This window comes from Oryctolagus cuniculus, chromosome X (genome assembly GCF_964237555.1).
Source record: "Oryctolagus cuniculus chromosome X, mOryCun1.1, whole genome shotgun sequence".
NCBI lineage: Eukaryota > Metazoa > Chordata > Mammalia > Lagomorpha > Leporidae > Oryctolagus > Oryctolagus cuniculus.
In genome coordinates, this window is record NC_091453.1 from 7,384,817 (window position 1) to 7,398,864 (window position 14,048).

Sequence of the window (14,048 nt, forward strand, 5' to 3'; positions counted from 1 at the left end):
CTGGAGCTAGCAGGGGCCCGGGGTCCCCGATCTCCTTTTGTCTTCAGCCAGAGGGGCGCGGAAAGCGACCGAGCTGCCGGCGCCACCCGGTTCCGAGGCAGGAAGCAGAGTAACGGAATCCCGGAGCATCTTCCTAATGCTTGCTCCCCTGATCGCCTCCAGGCCGGGAGGACGTGGCGACCCTTGTCTCCTAGTTCGAGGAGGAGCCCCCCCACCCCGGGATCTGCTCCCCTAGGCGCCCCCATTCCCTAGCCCCTTTGTTACTGGGAAACCTGACGCCTCCTCGGCGGCCACCCCTGCCAGGTGCCTTCTCTGGCGCCAACTCTACTGGCAACTTTTAAGTCCGCATGATGGGGTCAGGACGCTGCCGCCCCTCCGTGGAGCCTGAGATCTCCCCCTCTCACCACAGACTGGGCTGACGATGCTTAAGGAGATATGCTACTTTGGGATGAAGAAACATATTTCCCCCAGGACAGCGTGCACGCTGGTGTCCGTGGGCTCCCTCAGGCGCAGCCCCGCTCGTCCTATGCCTTTTCCTGTTCAGGCTGGTTAAAGCACCGGTCCTCTCGCTTGTTATTAGGTACTGGACGCCAGGTGTAGAGTGATGCGCATTCAGGTACCCTCTCATTTCTTCCATCTTGGAGGCTCCCCTCTTTTTGCCCCTGGCAATTTCTAATAACCACAGTTACAGACACTTAGCCTCCCAATCTCAGATGTGGGCTTCAAGACCCTAGGCTTTCCTGCCTCACTACCTCCCTCTGTTGTTTGAGTTAAGGGGTTTGTAGAGGATCCCCTCCCCCACCCCTTCCCCGTTCCATCCCGGGTCCAACTCTTCCCTTAGATTTGGAGATGCTGAGGAGGAGATGGATAGGGTAGAATAAAAGATCCCTGATCACACTTGGTAAGATGTTAGAGCTTGGCTGGAGATGATAGCTGAGCACAAACTCTAAGCAGATCAAAGACAGAAGGCTTATTGTCTCTGAAAATGCCTGTCCCAAAGATGAGGAAGCTCCCTTCTTAGGGCTTGCTGAGCAGTCAGACTTTCTAAGCTCTAGGTACTTTGGAACAAAAGGTGGGATGATTGAAAAGGATTCAGAATGACGGGGAGAAACTCAGTAATTTATTGCCTTTTCCCCAACGTTTTCTGTCTTTTGCTTATTCTTGTGGGTTTTCCTTGTCTTTTGCTTTCCTTTTATTTCTGTATTCTTTATTTATTGTTTTTTTTTTTCCCAAAAAATGTGGAAAGTGCTTTGTAACTGCAAGGCGCAATACAAATGTGAATGAATTGAATTAAACCTAATTCATTATTTATTGATTGCCCCCCTGTGTGTGATGCATTGTACTAAGGTGCCATGAGGGTTATAAAGATGACTAAGACAAAGTCCTGCAGTGGCTCATCTGTTTTGCTGCTTTTTCTCTTTCCACGTTTGCTATTGAAATTCCTTTCCTAGATTCCCACCAGTTCCCACCCCCCCAACACACACACACACACACACACACTCTCACACTTCTTGGATGTGGACAAACATCTGTCTTCTGTTTCTCAGTCATGGAAAAAAGAGCCAGAGAAAAGGCAGGAAGCAAGAATACTTAATTTAAACCCGTTATTTGAATTTATCTGAAGATTATTTTAGTTTCAGGCTTTTGCTGAAACACTCAAAAGCTGTCTGGGATCTACAGGAGTGGGATTAATTTCATATACTACCTCTCACCAATTCCCATGATGCTTGTGGTGAATGCTGCATACTCCATCTTCTTCACCTCCCACCTTCCCAGTTACATTCTTGCAATTTCCCCTCTCCACCGTTTGGTCCACTAAAGCCAGAACATACAAGGCACATATCCTGACACATTATTATTTCTACAGTACACCCGTCTTTTAAAAATCTCTCCAGCCTAAAATGCAGCTCCTTTAGTTAGATTAACATTGTTAACTGTGATATTAAATGATTGTTAAAATACCGAGTAACTTTTTTTCATACCTGTTGGTGACGCATTTTAGACCTATTTGAAAAGATCGGCTAAGTAGCTGAATAGAATTTGTGTATCTATGTATACATACAACTAGAAGAGAATGACTGATGTAATTACCTGTATATTTCAAGTTTCCAACTGCTTACTACTGAAATTTCCATCACATTCTTATGAATTTGATTATCAGAAAATGAGATTTTAAAAAATAATTGTTGGGTGAAAGGAAGATCTCCTAATTTGTAACTCACACTGTTGCTTTAATTAATTTTTCCCTCCCTACCCTTTTCCCCAGATGAACTTTAACAGAAGATGTTTTAAAAAATAAGACTTTTTTACCCTTTCCTCAGATGCAATAATGTCTAAAAGTCAAGTACTAATTTAAACTAGCTTTGGGATATTCAAACATCATTTAGTGTTGTATAATGTGCAGTGTTATAAATCAAGTACCAAAGAATTAACAAGACTCTTGAAAAACTGCAACATTGTAGGAGTTTTTTGGAACATGGTCCTAATACAATGATTTCATTGTCATTAGCATTTAAAGCATATAGGATATGCTTTTATTTGGTCACAATCATAAATATTTATAACTGTTCAATATGGTATGTGTTTTATGTTCTGGGTATTTTTCTCTTCGCTAAACAGAAAAGGAACCATCAAGCATATAAAAATACACATGGCCATATATTCATGATTCTAGACAATTGGTATAGAAAGTCACCAGAGGGGGAAATGGACTGACGAGATTATTAAGCTTTGTTTGTGTATATTCAAGATTATTTTTAAAGGACCATTTATATATTATAATTCATCTTGACCTGTTACTTTTTATTAAAGTACATTTGAGGGAAATGCAAATATAAAATTTAGTAGATATAAGGAAGCACTTTGTATTTTTTGTTTACCCCCAAGTCTACTATTTGTTAAATATGATAATCACCAAATACTCTACTGAAAATAAAAATTTGATATGACACAATATTGATGTTAGTTCCACTAAAAACATGAGCTCCTTTTGAGTCACTAAAATAAGTGATTCTATTCCAAACCATCCTGATGGTATTTCTGGCTATTTAGAGATATCTTATAGACCTCCTAATTAATTGCTTTTTAAAAATTTACATAAAAAATTAGAGGAAATCACATATTCATCATTTAGCATTTGAAACCATCCTTCAGTTGGAAACTGCATTCAGTCCTATTGTTATTTTGATAAAATGTTAAACCATAAACCCTTTGTAAAGTAAATAAAAGCAAATGAGTTATTGAAAAAAGCCATAGGCAGAAAAGTAGGCCAATAACTGTTCATAATGTTTGCTCAGCCTACTATTCCAAAATATGTTATTTCTCAGCTCCTATTTGTTCACTTGGAGAGCCTGGAAATACATCATGATCTGCAGTTGTTTGAGTCCCCAGTCTTTATTTTTTTGCCCACTGAAATAACAAAAATGTCTGAACACTGTAGAGCTCCTATTATTAATTTTCCTTGACTACCTCACACCAAATATTTCCAGTTTTCTTCTTACACCATTTCCAACTTTGAGACTCATTCAAAATATCACATGACTAAGACTTATTTTCCAGGACTAGCTCTCTCCATCGCATTCTTCCCGTGATATTTAATCCTTTACTGAGTCAAATAAAGTTAGGATTTTCAGAGTCAACTAACAGGCCCTGCTTTGCTGATCTTCTCTTATGGTTTTTGTATCTTCACTTTGTAGTTTTATGATTCCTAAAGTCATCTAAATTTTTAATATTTTTCTCAAACCATTTTACAATGAAATGCTCAACTCTTTCCTGTTTACTATACACCATTTTCTTCAGAAAACATTCCGGTGACTTCTAATTTCTGCCCTGATGACTCAGCCATCTTCAGGATAGAAAATGAAATACATTATTTTAGGTATAAAAAGCAAAACCAATGTTTTGCAGACAACCCTGTAATATAGGAAAATGTAGTGATGAAATAGTGTCTTTTTAGTAGTTCTGACAACTACAATTGTCTGTGGTAATTCTTTTTTCTCCTCCTGGAACCCAGAGCTGAAGTTGAAGATTTTCTTAATTTGATAAAGGAAAATGTCAAAATTTTGAGTTAAACAGTCTAGAGAGATAGATTGGTAATAATTTTCTGGCAGGAACTTGAATGTATACACTGTACAAAATCTAATTATATAAAATATGATCAAATTGGTCATATCACTTTCCTTTTGAAAGATTAGACTTTCTTAAATTGCAAGATGGATGTATAGGCACCAAGAATCATCTCCTAGATTTGACAGTTTTTTAGGAAAAGGCATTGTTGTCATTTTGCATTAACAAGAAATTTGCCTTTTTTAATGTACAAAGTTCAGTTCATTACAGATATTTAGTGTCACATTTTCTCATTAAATGATAATGATTTAGTGCTGGTTATAAAGAAAGTATATGTGCTTTCTGGTCCTTAGGTATTACTTACTCAAGGTATCTGCATGGAGGATACTGTAATAGATTGTTTTAAATAAATTATTCTCTGCTTTGGGGAAATTAGCCTCTGTAAGGGATGGCAACTGTATTGAAAAATCTATGCCAAGACACAGACAAGTACAAACTAGTAAATGTGATAAATTTTTTAAAAATTTACATTATGTATACAAGCACCAGTGGAAAGAGGTGATAATTTATTGAGTTGGAAAAAGATTTATAGGGAATGTGGGGTTTTTAGCAACTATTTAATATACTTATTTAATTAAGACATCCTAGAGGGATCTATCCTTAAAGTTGAGGTACAGCAAGAGACCCTGTGGTTGAGATGGGATGATTAACCAGAGGGATTGTATCTAGGTTTGTCTTGCTGAAGCGGAGAGGTGGGCAGTAGAGAGAAAGTGAGGGAGGAGCCTGAGTAGGTGGCAAAAAAGTACAAGAACAAATCTGCATTTCACAAAGACAATAAAACTCTCATCATGTCCTGAGTTTAAATAAATACCACATTATAAAACTTTGGCTGCCAAAAATAAGCCCACAAAGAATGTGTATTGAATTGGTACAGCTGTTTCAAATCTGTTTCTCTGGAATAATTTGGAAATAATGTTAAAATGAGTTATTTTGAAGATTAATTACATCATTAACATGTTGAATATTTAGAATTTTACTGAGCACGTTCTCAAGTAGAATGGGAATGACTTTTAAATCTTAATACTGTTCTTAAAGCAATGATAAATTATCGTTTTCATATACAGCAGAGCAAACTTAGGGCTTGATTTGTTCTTAATGACTTTAACTTTCTTTCTGTGTGGCTTCCAAATAGTACCTCACAAGTAAGGCTTATTTTGAAAGATGAAGTATTAGCTTGTGTAAAGAGTACTGGAAAGTTCTATCATCTGTACTAATTGAAAAGGGTGGGAGGAGGGAAGGGTAGGTAATTAGGATAAAACAGACTTTAAAACTTTTTATTTTTTATTACTTTGTCATGGTTGAGTGACTATAGAATATCACGTGTAATCTTCAGTACGAAATCACTGTGTTGAAAACATTCAGTGAGTAAATTCAGTTTTCATGAATAGCATAGGCTTCCATTCCTCCAAATGGTGTATGACTGTGGTTTTGGAAGCCAACTGATCATAAGAAACCAAACGGTTGACTTTTGCTAGGCATTTTTAAACTGTATTTTATATTAAAACAAACATGGATATTATATTATTAATGTAGAAAATAAAATTAAAGATGAGGCCAGAGGCTTCAGAGGTATTTTAGGATTGCAGTAGGCTGTTTAAAGCTGCATTCCTCAAACTTCCCAGCATTATGAGTACACTCTGTTGAGCAATTACAGATGTGTCAGTGGAACAGTTTGAGAACAAGTGATAGATGAACTTATAAAAGGTAGAATTAATGTATTCTACTTTCCCATTTTCTCCTATTATAACAAGGGGCAAAATAAAATCTTTTCAGTGAAAGTCATAGTAATTATAGCATCTTAATTTTTATTTGATCCATAAACCTGCAGTGAAGGACAAACTCATTGAGAGTAATTTCCATCTGATCCTGTCCTCTCATTTTGCACCTCCATCACCTCAAAACAATTTAATAACTTCTAATTGTTTTTAGGATAAAGATCAAAGTCCTTAACATGGCCTATGAGATGAAGTTTTGGTTATTGCCTATGAGCTAAGCCTCATGCCCAGAACCTGCGACACTGGCCACCTTTCTGTCCTTCCTGTTTGCTCACCTCTGGGCCTTTTCACTTAATATGTTCTGTTTTCCTCAACTAGATAATTCCTACTCAGATAGTTCTTCAGATCTCAAGCCTTCCCTCTTCCACACCAGAAAAATCATTCAGATTCTCCAAATCACATCCAATTCTTAATTATACACTTTCCTGGTACTACATATATCTCCTGTGTTCCTGCATCAGTTTAATTTTATGGTTATTTGATTGATGTCTAACTCCCCCACTTGATGAGGGCAGGAACCCTTCTGTTTTTTCATAACAATGCCTAAGAAGGTATCTACCATAAAATAGACACCTGAATATTTGTCGAGTGAAAGAAAATTTATTCACAGATTACTGGTCTGTCAGTAAGTCTGCTTTCATAAATGGCAATGAACATAAAGTCCCTTAAAATTCTCCAGTGGATACTTCAGTGCCAGCTTGTATGGTGTATGCCAGAATACAGTGGAAGTAGGGTTGCTTGATTCTTTGCTTTTACCAACTCAGATACCTAAATTATAGTTTAGATTCATTTTGTATGAAGTATTAATAAGTTAATTAATACTTCTGTACTTATGCTATAAATATTATAAATATATAAATATCATTTGCTGATGTCAATAGCAAATACTTGTTAATTAAAAAATTCAGACATACCCCTTCTCTTAAACACTTATTTTCCTTCATTCGAATTTTCTAATTACTTCATTTTGATGTTTTTAAAGGAACTCTGTATATTTGGACCACATAGTGGAGTGAAATTGATGAAATGTCTTAGATGTGTCCTCTTAAAAAAGTTAAAAAAAGCCCACATATGAAATTAAAATGTATTTTTCTACTATGAGAACAGAATATCTTTTATTTGCTTAATTAGGAAGATAAAATGCAAAAATATACTTTTTCTTAATGAAAACCATTTATTTTTTGTTAAATTTGAATTTTATTAATGAGAATAAAATTTAAATATTTAAAGATGAATATTAAAATTTTTGCTAATTTTAGCTTAATAGTAATTTTAGCTTAATAGTAATTTTCCATCCCCCTCTGATTTTGAAGAAAATAATTTTAATTTTTAAAATCTAAATATAAGAATTTTGATGAATTTTTGAAGGCTCCTTGTTAAGAATACGTACAGAGTTATTGTAAAACATAACTTACTGAAAATAGGTGCTCCATGTGGACTTTTTGTGAATTACATGTAACTAGATAATCACCGGTAGGCAAATTATAGACTTTTTTTCCTAATAAAGCATGCTTCTTCCTTATTGAGAATATGCAAAATATAGAACAAGGGAAAGTTTTTAAGATCTTTATTTAGGCATACTGATTTGTTAACTCTTCATAAAACACTTTCAGGCTTAAATGCTTTAACTAGTACTGCAAAATAATGGATAGCATTGTGCCCTTAATTGAGTTACAACTATTCAACATGATAGAATTTTTTAAACTTGATAATTTAAATTGAAATCAAACAAGAAATAAACTAACAGTAATAAATTCTAGTAGAACTTTTCATTGTCATTCTTGCGATTTCAGAAAACAAGGGGTTAATGGCATTTGCATAAATTCATTGAATTTTAAATTTTACTAGAATATAATAGCTGTACTCTATTACATCTATTTACTATTTTGTCACAACATAAAATTGTTTTTAAAACCAAGATGTATTAAAATAACCCAAAACTCACACTGACACTAATATATGAAATGGAAACATTATTAGCTAATGTCAAGTATAACACATATGGCTATTATTTATTAGCTTGACATGAATGTTTTTACAAATTATCTTTTTTAGATAGGTTAAATAGTCTACAGATCTAATGGTAAATGAGAAGAAACCACATTAATCTAGTAGGCTTTTAAAATGTTGCCCAAGATCATTTTTTGATATTGTTTTTATTTTGTTTGAGATATATCTGGTATATTTAAAACAGGCTTGCAATGTGTTTTCTCAAGTAGTATCTGTAATAGATCAATGAAAGACTTGTTCAGATCCTGGATTTTACTTTTTTCAACTTGTTTAAAAAGATTATGGAAGCATCTATTTTCTAGCGTGATATTAATTATACTTACAGTATGGGTTATTTATCACATTTAAAGTACTGACCTTAAATAATTCTGCTGAGTGATTAATTTTAACATCAGCTTGTTTTTATTATAATTTTGTTTTATATGTGTATATGGGAGTTTATTTCATGTACTTTATTCTTTTTCTTCAACTATCTACATTATTTTCACAAGTCCTGAAGACTTGTGATTTTTTTTTCCTACAAGGGAATAAAATTCATATTTTAATTTATGTAATTAATTTATATTTTGGTTTACAAAACAAGCCACTAGGGTATTAAATACATATAAAAGAGAAAGTGTTCTACTGCTTTTGAATTACAGACAGTAATTCAGTTGCTAATTTTCTTCCTGGCCTGCTGGAACCTATGTAGAGGCCAAGTTCAATATGAAATAGAACCAATGTGGTATGGCAGGGCTATGTACTTCTTCCTCCTTTCCCTCTCCTGGTACCAGGTTGAGTTCTGTGGCAATCTCTGTTGGCATCAGCGTTGCATTAAATCAACAACATATGGTTTCTTTATGCAGAAGACTACCTCTTGTCTGTCAAATCAGAGATTTTTCAATTTGATATTGAATTTCCACATGTAGAGAGAAATTGGTTCTATTTGGGGTTAGATTATTTATTTTCTAGTTTTGCCTGAGATGCAGTCTTGTCTTTTATTCATGATAAAAACATGTTCATTTAGATTCGACTGATTTGAGATTTATGATCATTTAACTGGACTCCTGTTAATATTCATAATATGTGAATGAATGGTTTGATGATCAATATAATTATGCAAACAAGATTGTAAAGAAATTGACCCTGTAGAATATAGTATTTTCAAGTACTGTACATTTCCAGGAGTCATTTTTGTACTGAAAGTATCACAGATAGAAATGAGTTGTGTTTTTAGTTAGAATTTCTGTATACTTGGGGTAAAATATATGTAGATATAGATATAGATATAGCTTTTTTGGAGTATTCTTGCAAATTATATATAATATTTCTTGGATCTTTCTCTCATTCACCCAAACTGAGAAGGTGTAAGGCACTTTACATTTATTATTAGTAGTAGTCCTTAAAAGTGCAATAAGCAATAGTTATTAACACCTTTTTATAGGTAAGGTATGGGGAAGTTAAGCAGCTCAACAGAAATTGTTCAATGATGGAATTGGATTTGACTTCACCTCGGTTTTTCTCCCCCTACTGGATTGCATTTACAGTTTAGTGGGTGAAGGACACAGTTCAGGTATATACATAATTATTTTCAAATTTGATGCTTTTAAGAAATGTCCTGGGGTAGGCATTTTAGCTGGTGCTTAAGATGCTGGTTAAGACACCCATGTTTCCCAATGGAGTGCCTGGTTTTCATACCTGGCTCTGGCTCCCAACTCCAGCTTCTGGCTAAGAAAGAGCCTGGTAACCAGCAGATGATGGCTGAAGTAATTGGGTCTCTGCCAATCACATGGGAGGCCTGGATTGAATTGTCAGCTTCTAGCTTCAGCCCAGCCAAGCCTCAGCTCTTGAAAGTACTTGGGAAGTGAACCAGCAGATGGGAATGCTTTTTCACTATCTCACTCTCACTTGCGTATGCTCTTTCTCTATCTGCCTCTCAAATAAATAAATGTTTTATTTCCTGAAAATTAAAAAAATTATTTTCATTTTTGTTTGAAAGGCAGAGAGACAGATAGAATGTTCCATCTGCTGGTTCACTCCCCAAGTCTCAGCAACAACTAGGAGTGCGCCAGACCAAAGCCAGGAGCCCAGAACTCAATCTAGGTCTCCCACTTTGATGATAGGAACTCAAGTACTTGAGCTGTCATCTGCTGGCTCCCAGGGTGCACAATCCCAAGTGAAGTGGAATAGTTAGGACTGAAACCAGGCACTTTGGTATGATATGCAGGCATCCCAAGTAGTGATTTAACCACTGTGCAAAATGCTCACCCAAAATTCCTGAACTTTCTACTTTTTAAAATTTGGCAGCATATATGATATAATACAGGTTAAGAATACTTCAGAATCAGATATCCTGACTTCATCACTGCTAGCTGTATGATCTTAGGAAAAGTTTCAGTTACTTGACCAAATTTTCTCACTTTTATAAAATGTGGGTGATAATATCACCTAGAATTACTGATCTAAAAAGTGTTCTACCTTTTACTGTAGTTTTATTTTTTCTAAAGCTTATTCATATCTTCCATCTGTTGGTTCAGCCCCCAAATGTCCAACACGGCCAGGTCTGAGCCGGCCCAGAGCCAGGAGCCAGGAGCTCTATCCTGGTCTCCCACATGGGTGGCAGAGACTCAAGTACTTGGGGCATCTTCCGCTGCCTTCCCAAGTGCATTAGCTGCGACTGGATTGGAAGTGAAGTAGCTCTGACTGGAATCCACACTTCAGTATGAGATGCTGTTGTCAAAAGTGGCAGTTTACCTTAAGGCACGCGGATCTGGCTGAAAAGCCCATGAGAGTATTTCAGGCATGGAAAGCCAAGACACTCTGGCAAAAAAAAAAAAAAAAAAACTAAATGAAAGATCTCCGCGAGTGAGATCCCAGTGGAAAGAACAGGTCATCAAAGAAGGAGGTACCTTTCTCTGAAGGGAGGAGAGAATTTCCACTTTGACTATGACCTTGTCTAAATATAATCAGAGTCGGTGAACTCAAAAGGCTTCCATAGCCTTGGCAACTCATGACAATAGCCTAGGGTGATTACTGATGCCATAAACAAGAGTGTCAATTTGTTAAGTCAACAACAGGAGTCACTGTGCACTTACTCCTCATGTGGGATCTCTGTCCTTAGTGTGCTGTACATTGTGATTCAATGCTATAACTAGTATTCAAACAGTATTTTTCACTTTGTGTTTCTGTGTGGGTGCAAACTGTTGAAATCTTTACTTAATGTATGCTAAACTGATCTTCTGTATATAAAGAGAATTGAAAATGAATCTTGATGTGAATGGAAGGGGAGAGGGAGCGGGAAAGGGGAGGGTTGCGGGTGGGAGGGAAAGTATGGGGGGAGAAACCATTGTACTCCATAAGCTATACTTTGGAAATTTATATTCATTAAATAAAAGTTAAAAAAAAAAGTGGCAGTTTAACCCAATGTTCACAACACCTGTCCCTACCACTTTTTTTTTATTATGATATACTTAAAATCATGTCTGGTCCATTGTAAATGCATGATGAATTCTGGCTTATTTATTTAATTAAGAAAGAGGTTCCATTTTGTTAGCAATTTCCAGTTGCAGAATTGAAAATAGATAATATTTATGAAGTGCTTATTATCTCTAGTGCCTTTCCTAGCTCTGAAAGTTCAGAATTATTCCTATTTTACAAGAGAGGAAACCTTTGATTAGATGCTTTTGCTTAAAAATGTTGAATGACTTGTCTTGTGTATCCAAATACTCGTTGAGGTGTTTAAATATACCATTTAAATTTATCTCTAACTGGTTCTAAAATACATAGTATTTCCACCTTTCCTTGCTACCAGAGATAGATGTGATTTGAGAGGATTCCTTTTGATCTTAAGTGTTGTGTGTGTGTTGGTAGGGGCAAGGAGGGCATGAGGCATTTGTACTTCTCAGAACAGAGATCTAGCTAATAATAAAGATGCCACACATAACTATAGTCTTGATGACAGCTTTTCTTTATTGAGGTGAACCCCAGGAATTTGATGCACCTCTCATGAGTCTGGACCTAGGCAAAGGTCTTGTTTATGACCATTGCTACTACCAACTCGATGCTGGGAAGATATTTTGTTTTCAAAGGATTGTTAATAAAAGTATGTGGTGCCTGATAATAGATGTGCATAAGTGCTTCATAATTTACTAGAAATAATGATTCTTATAATATTATATTTACATTTACTCAGCAGTCATTAGCACTGCTGTCTGCATCCCATCAATGTCTCTTTGAACAGCAGACCTTATTCAGTGTGCTTCTATAGCTCTGAAGTCCTTACCGACCTACCAAATGTTAATTTGTTCCTCAAAATTGCTTTGTTTGGAAACCTTTATCATACACCAAATTTTGATGTGATATGATAGCTTAGTGAAGCACAAAAGCAATCTTAAATGCTAGAGAAAATATAATTAGTCAAAAGAACATTGTGAAATAAATGCAAAATGTAGAGTGGTCAAGTTGAACTGCAAATGTTTGATCAGTTGAATACTTATAAAATGATGAGATGTAATTCCATTTATATTTTAAAGCGATACACATTGTTTTGTCTATATATGTAAAGTGTATATTCCAGTATATATGAGGGTACTTTAAGAATGCTTGTGTAAAATGAAATTAAAAGATTACTTTATTTTGGTAGAAAAAATTTTGAAGTCCACATGTGGGTTTTTCATACTACACGTGTTCCATTAACATTTTGAAGGTCTCTGTGTACATGAATTTTAACTTTTTTTTCACCAAACATAAAGTTACCTTTTGGTTATACTGTCCATGAACTTTTGGAAGTACCCTCTAATATACAGTCTTAAAGAAGGATTTGTTCAGAGTAAAAAGAGATAATTTTTTCTATTTCTCCTTGTTTTCCTTTAATTGAGGTACATTTGCTTTAGACTGGAAGTTTTAAAATAAGTTAAAACAACTTTAATTGTTCTTAAATTCTTAGCCTTGTCCATTTGATTATGTAAGGCACTTTTTTCTCTCCTAAAGTGCTCATTATCTTTTAAAATCCATATAAATTAAAGTTAATTTTGTTCTGATGTTTTTAAGAATTCATTACTTTTCTTGAAGTAAGTGTTGACTTCCTGTGTTCCAAGGCAGTCTGGTACAAGATAGACTTTTAAATCAGGTGATAGTATGAATCTCTGTCTACATTCATTTAAAAATGTTTGATTTAATGTTGAAAAGCAGTGGTTTCTGATGTTACAGACTTTTTTTTTTTTAAATGAGGCTGCTTTACCAGTTTATTTTTACATTTATTCTGGAAATTAACACACATAGAAAATAATACAGCAGAATAATAGCTAGGAAACTATAACACTACTCACACACCCAATTCCATTCCTTAATAAATATTGTTCAAATTTCTAGTTTTATAAATGTAATAAACGCTTTTGTAATTGTTTTCTTTGATCAGAATCCATACACATGTTATATTTTGCCTTGTAATCTTTGCATGCATCCTTCTTTTTGGAACCAATACTGTTTTTACATAGAAGACATTATATAAAATTGTTATTTAAGCCTCCTGAAATAAAATTTATAGATAATATAACCTACCTACTTAGATTTTAAAGCATTTATTATAATACCCTTATTATAAAAACAGTTTAATTTATAATAAAATGAGTTTCTATCCTGTCGCTCCCCCTCTTCATGGAGGAACGACACTAAACCCTGCCTAGGCTTCATATCCGAGTCACGGCACCATTATGCCTCCTAAGTTTTCTATCCGAGTCACGGCCCCATTATGTCGCTCCCCCTCTTCGTGGAGGAACGACACAGGACCCTGCGCTGTTCTTTTGTCTGCTCGGCCCTCCCCGGGTTTGCTGCTGGTTCTTCCCGGGTTGGCTACCGTCCCTTCCACCTCCGTGGAAGGGCAGTTCCCCCTGCCACTTTCCCCACTTCTGCGGGGGAGCGGCACACCGCCGGCCGGCTCTCTCGGGGGCTGCACAGGTGTTCCTTCAGATAGATGTTCCTGGTGCATGTTGTCTCTCTCCTCCTTTATAGTCCTCTTCCACCAATCCCAACTCTGCTACCCACACGCTGAGTACGCTGCTCTCCTCCAATCAGGAGCAGGATCAGCTCCTGCAGGTTACTGGTCAAACTGGAGGCATCTGTGTAGAAGCTGTTTCCTCCTCTCCCAGCGCCATATTGTGG

At 35.8% G+C, this 14,048-nt stretch overlaps 1 protein-coding gene across 7 annotated transcripts in view; it reads left to right on the plus strand.

Moving 5' to 3' along the window:
• Positions 1-14,048, plus strand: part of CNKSR2 (connector enhancer of kinase suppressor of Ras 2) — a 315,289-nt gene that overhangs the window by 602 nt on the left and 300,639 nt on the right. The window lies entirely within an intron of this gene.